Here is a 6,140-nt window from a genome sequence, read left to right as displayed (position 1 = left end):
TCCTTTTTGATGATGACAAAATACTTGAGCAAAAGCATATATAAAATATTGAGCATGAATTTTAAATTTATGAAGATGCATCATTTAAGTGTTATAGCCATGTATTGGAATGAAATGCATCATAGATAGTTTGAAGATAAATGTGAAATTTGCTACCAATTTGAAAATTGCTTATAAATGCATTTGCTTAGAAAGAAGAGCTGATGATTTTGATTCTTCGGCACATGACACATGTGCCCATTTGCTTATATTACTCATTTACCTAACAATTTGCTTATTGCTCATCTGCTTATCAATTTGAAAATTTGCTCATTTTGCTCTCAATTTGCTCATTTGATTCGTTACTCCCCCTTTTTTCCAGCATCAATTGGGATTCTTTCCCCCCCCCCTTTTTGAATATATTTTCTCTATTCTTCCTTTTGATGGGATCAATTTTACTTCTTTAGCTTCCTTCTTTATTGCTTGTTTCTTAATTGCTTATTGTTTTTACTCCCCTTAATATAGCAAACATAAAAGATATGCCAATTGGATACCATATTGCAATTTATAGTATTTTACATCATGGATAAGAGTTATTTTGCATACTCATAATTAAAAGTAACTCAATTTGAAAGTAATTCATTGAAAGTCAAAAAGTATCTTTTTATAATCAAAAAGTGACTGATTACATAGTTATTCCAATACATATACCAAAATACAAACGTCAATCAGTCAACATCATTACATGGCCCAAAAGATAGATCCTAGACTAAAACTAAAGAAAAGACTAACTACACAGGATCTAGTAGAGATCATGACTGGATGGATCAGAGTCAGATGAATCGAAGATGAAATGAGGAGATGAAGGATCACGACCAAGGGCTCGACCTCGACCCGTCTGCCTCTGCCACGAGTGGAGGTGCTGGCACGAGTGGAGGGATGTGAGGATCCTGAAGGCTGTGAAGCAAAGGACTGTGCTACAAGTGATAGTCTGATAGTGTCCAAAAGGTTTAAGGCTCTTGAAACAGACTGTAGTAATGCAGTGAACTGGGTGGATGCATACTCACTAGAGCCCCTGATCTCTCTCCTCAAAAAGTTAAAACCGCTCTCCAGAACTCCTCTAAGTCTGGCTGCCTCCGCAGATAGGTCTGAGACCTCAGTGATGTCCTCATGTGGCTGTGGATGAGCCAGAGCTAATACTTGCCTCTGCAAGTCGAATACCCTGGCAGTCAGTCTCACTACACAACCCTCAAGTTGTTGAATGCAAACTGACTGATCTGTAATCATCTGGAAGACAGTGGAGATGTGAGGGATCAGTGTCGATCAGATACATCGTGAGATGTGGATCTCTGTGCAAAAGCTGAAGTACCCAACTGTCGAGATAGTAAGGAAGCCACATGCTGAGAGATCATCTATATCTGGTCGTTAGCTAATCTGATCTCTGAGGGAAGTGCTCTGCTGTCTGGCTGCTGATCTGAAGTGTGCCTCCTCTCAGACTCTGATGGGCCAGCCTCATGATCCGAAATGAACTGAATGTCTGGTGATGCTTCCCTGAGATCACGGAGGGGTGAGGATGGTCCTTCTTCCTCAGCTCTGTCCTCAGCTCTCTCTTCCACACCTTTAGTCCAACCACCATCAGTCTTAGTAAATCCCATGCGGTGCAAAGTATGTTGGTTGATGGTGTCAGAGTGAGAAAGCCTAGCTACTGCCTCCCCCTCAAAGCTGACTCCAAACCTCCTAAATACCAAAGTGAGGGCCATACCGAAAGGCAGATGTGCCTTGGATCTATTCAGAGTTTCTCTCATAGCCTCAATCATTAATGCTGGGAGGTTCAGGGGGGTTTGGGTAATCACATGAAACATAATGCAGATATCTCGACCTGAGAGGAGATCATGTCTATCACTTCTAGGAAAAAATAGCTTTGTTACCATTTGATGTAGTATCCTCATCTCAATGGAAAGGATCTTGGCCTCTAACTTGTTTAGGCTTTCCGAGAATGTTCTTCCTAGAATCACATTAATTCCCTCTTCCTTGACTGGGAGTTCATGTTTGAGTATCCCTCACAGGGTAAATGAAGAATTTCTTCCAAAAGCACAGGATCTAGACAGATTTCTATACCCTTAACAGTTGATCTTACTGTTTCATTGCCATAGCTCAGGTTCAGATAAAATTCCCTAACCAAATCTACATAGGTAATTTCTTTAAGTGAGCAGTAGAATTTCCAACCTTGATCCTTGATTCTTGATCCGATAGAGAACCCTTCTTTTTCAAAAAATCTGAAATCTATGTTTTTCCCAAATTCTACCTTCCTATCAGATAAGAAAATCTTACTGGGGTTTATTAGAGACCGAGAAGTAGCTAGAGCAGATCCGGAGCAGGGATTGAAGCTGACGTGGTCTCGATTGCCTGTCTCTTCCGACGCACACCTTCTTCCAACCCGCGGACCGATTTTCTCCTTTGTGGAAGCTTCATTTTCGAAGCCATTTGCACTGACGAGACTAGCACGGAGCTTGGGAGAGCAAATGTGAGGGTGAGATGAAGAGTTTCTAGTGGAAGGATAGAAATTTTTGGAGGAGTGATACCCCGATTTGGAAGAGATGGGTGGAATCTAGGGCACGTTTAAACTGCTCCAAATAAGGGAGGAGAAAGGGAAGAACTTGATTCCTAAGGGTCGATTTGAGGTGTAAGGGGCGATGGGAGAAGAGTCTTGAGGGAAAACTTGGGTTTGGAGAAGAAGAGGAGGGACCTATGGCTTGGAGGAAGGAAGAAGATAATGGGTCGGGTCGGCTCAAGGAGGGGTTTTCAACAAAAAGAAAGAGCCCGTGGGATTTAGTCAAGAATTGCAAGTTTGCCCTTGGGTCGACCCTAGGGGTCGACTCATGGCTCATAGAAATTCAGAAAAATGATGAAACAATTTTCAAAAAATTTGAAACTTTAGGAGAAGGATATTTACTCAAAGATTAATTATGAGAATGATAATTTTGAGCTTTTAAGCCCAAGAGAAATGATGAGAATTGAGTTCAAAGAGTTTTTGACATTGATCCCTTGGGATCAGAGAGATATTTAAGCAGATGGATCAAGGATTCCTAGTTCTCTCCTAATTTCACAAAATCTATCTTCACTTAGGGCCTTTGTAAAGATGTCGGCTAGTTGATTTTCAGTACAAATATAGTCAAAATTATGTCTTTATTTTGAACATGTTCTCTTATGAAATGATGCCTGATTTTAATATGTTTAGACCTAAAATGCTGAATTGAATTTTTAGTAAGATTTATAGCACTAGTATTATCACATCTTATGAGAGTTTCATTAAGTTTGATACCAAAATTTATGAATTATTGCTTAATCCACAAGATTTGAGCACAACAACTTCGGCTGCAATGTATTCGGCCTCGGCCGTAGACAGTGCTATCGAATTTTATTTCTTGCTAAACCAGGAGATTAGGTTAACTCCAAAAAATTGACAAGTTCCACTAGTACTTTTTCTATCTAATCTACATCTAGTAAAATCAGCATCTGAATATCCTATTAAATCAATTAATGAGTCCTTAGAGTATCATAATCATAGAGTTGTGTACCATTTAAATATCTAAGGATTCTTTTAACTGCATTCAAGTGTGATTCTTTTGGATTTGATTGAAATCGAGCACAAAGACAAACACTAAACATAATATTAGGTCTACTAGCAGTTAAATATAGTAGAGAGTCAATCATACCTCTATAAAATTTTAAGTCTATACTTTTACCTTCTTCATCCTTGTCAAGCTTACATGAAGGGCTCATGGGTGTGCCAATTGCTTTGGAGTTCTCCATTCCAAATCTTTTGAGTAATTCCTTTGTATACTTGCTTTGGGTGATGGAGATTTCTTTCTTTGTTTGTTTGATTTAGAGTCCGAAAAGAATGTAAGTTCTCCATCATGCTCATCTCAACTCCCCCTGCATGAGCTTTGCAAAATCTTGACAAAGAGTTTCATTAGTAGACCCAAAAATAATATCATCAACATATATTTATATAACTAATATATCATCTTGATTTCTTTTAATGAAAAGGGTTGTGTCTACATTACCTCTTGAAAAATCATTATTGAGTAAAAATTTGCTTAGCCTTTCATACCAAGCCCTGGGTGCTTGTTTCAAAACCATATAGAGCTTTATTTAATTTAAAAATATGATTAGAAAAAGCATGATTTTCAAAATCTAGGGGTTTTCTACATAGACTTTTCAGTAATATATCCATTTAAAAAGTACTTTTAACATCCATTTGAAATAATTTAAATTTCATAAAGCAAGCATATGCAAGTAGAAGTCTAATTGCCTCTAATCTAACAACAGGTGCAAAGGTCTCATCAAAATCAATTCTTTCTTCTTGATTATAACCTTTAGCAACCAATCTTGCTTTATTTCTTATTACATTTCCATGTTCATCTAATTTATTCTTAAAAATCTATTTTGTGCCAATTATTGAATAATTTTTAGGTCTTGATACTAAAGTCCATACATTATTTTTTTCAAATTGATTAAGTTCTTCTTGCATTGCATTAATCAATTATAATCTTTTTCAGCTTCTTCAATGGTTTTAGGTTCAAAATGAGAGATAAAAGCAAAATGATTGAATGCATCTTTAAGTGAAGAACGAGTTCTTACCCCATGTGTAGGATCACCAATAATTAGTTCCTTAGGGTGATTGTGAACATACCTCCATTCTTTAGGTAGGTCATTTGTACTTGAGATTATTCTTGTTGTTCTTCACCTCCCTCATCCTGTTTGTCTTCATGTTCCTCATCATCTTGAATTGTTGAATCTTTCAGAGTGATCTCCTTTATCCCTTCTATAAGAGGATCTGCATCATCAACACCTTCATTCTTCCTTGAAGAAGATCGTTAGTTTCATCAAAGACAACATATATTGACTCCTCTACTACTAAGGTTCTTTTGTTAAAAACTCTAAAAGCTTTACTAGAGGAGTAACCAAGAAAAATTGCTTCATCGAATTTTGTATCAAATTTTTCAAGTCTTTCTTTACCATTGTTTAATACAAAACATCGGCAACCAAAAACATAAAAATATGCAATATTAGGTTTTCTTCCTTTCCAAAGCTCATAGGGGGTTTTCTTTAAAATTTATCTAATTAAAGCATGATTTAAAATGTAACATGCTGTGTTAATAGCTTCCACCCAAAAGTATCTTGGAAGGTTGCTTTCACATAGCATAGTACGAGCCATTTCTTCAAGGGTTCTATTTTTTCTTTCTACTACTCCATTTTGTTAGGGTGTCCTAGGTGCTGAAAAATTATGGCCTATTCCTTTTTCATCACAAAATTTTTTAAAGTCTTGATTTTCAAATTCGGTTCCATGATCACTTCGAATATTTTGAATTGAAATTTTTTTCTCATTTGTGACTTTTCGGTAAAATTTAGAAAAACTTGAAAAGTTTCATCTTTGTGTGCCAAAAAGAAAATCCATGTAAAACAAGAGAAATCATCAATAATTACAAAATCATATCATTTTTCTCCCACTAGTAGTTCTAGTAGGTCTAAATAAATCCATGTGCAATAGCTCTAATGGTCTAGAAGTTGAAATAATATTCTTAGATTTGAATGAAACTCTTGTTTATTTACCTAGTTGGCATGCATCACAGATTCTATCCTTTTCAAAGTTCAATTTTGGCAAACCAAGAACCAATTCCTTTTTAATGAGTTTTGAAAGTGAATGCATGCTAATATGTGCAAGCCTACGATGCCAAAGCCAACTAGTCTCATTAATCTTGGCATTCAAGGATACTAGGCATTGCATGTTTATCTTGGATAGATCATTCAAATCTACCATATAAACATTACCATGTCTATGTCCAACAAATTTAATGCCTTCATTAATAGGACTAGTTACAATACAAACAGAAGATTCAAAAATAACCTTATATCTTTTATCACAAAATTGACTAATGCTTAGTAAATTATGCTTTAAACCATCTACTAACAAAATATTTTCAATGTACTTGGAGGGAGTGATACCAATGTTACCTATACCGATGATCTTTCCTTTACCATTATCTCCAAAGGTGACCATCCCTCCATTCTTAGCATCAAGTGTGATGAATTGAGATTCATCACCAGTCATGTGTCTCGAGCATCCGCTATCAAGATACCATTTCCTGTTTGCTCCT

This window comes from Elaeis guineensis, chromosome 5 (genome assembly GCF_000442705.2).
Source record: "Elaeis guineensis isolate ETL-2024a chromosome 5, EG11, whole genome shotgun sequence".
Taxonomy (NCBI): Eukaryota; Viridiplantae; Streptophyta; class Magnoliopsida; order Arecales; family Arecaceae; genus Elaeis; species Elaeis guineensis.
Note: the sequence above shows the minus strand (reverse complement) of the source record.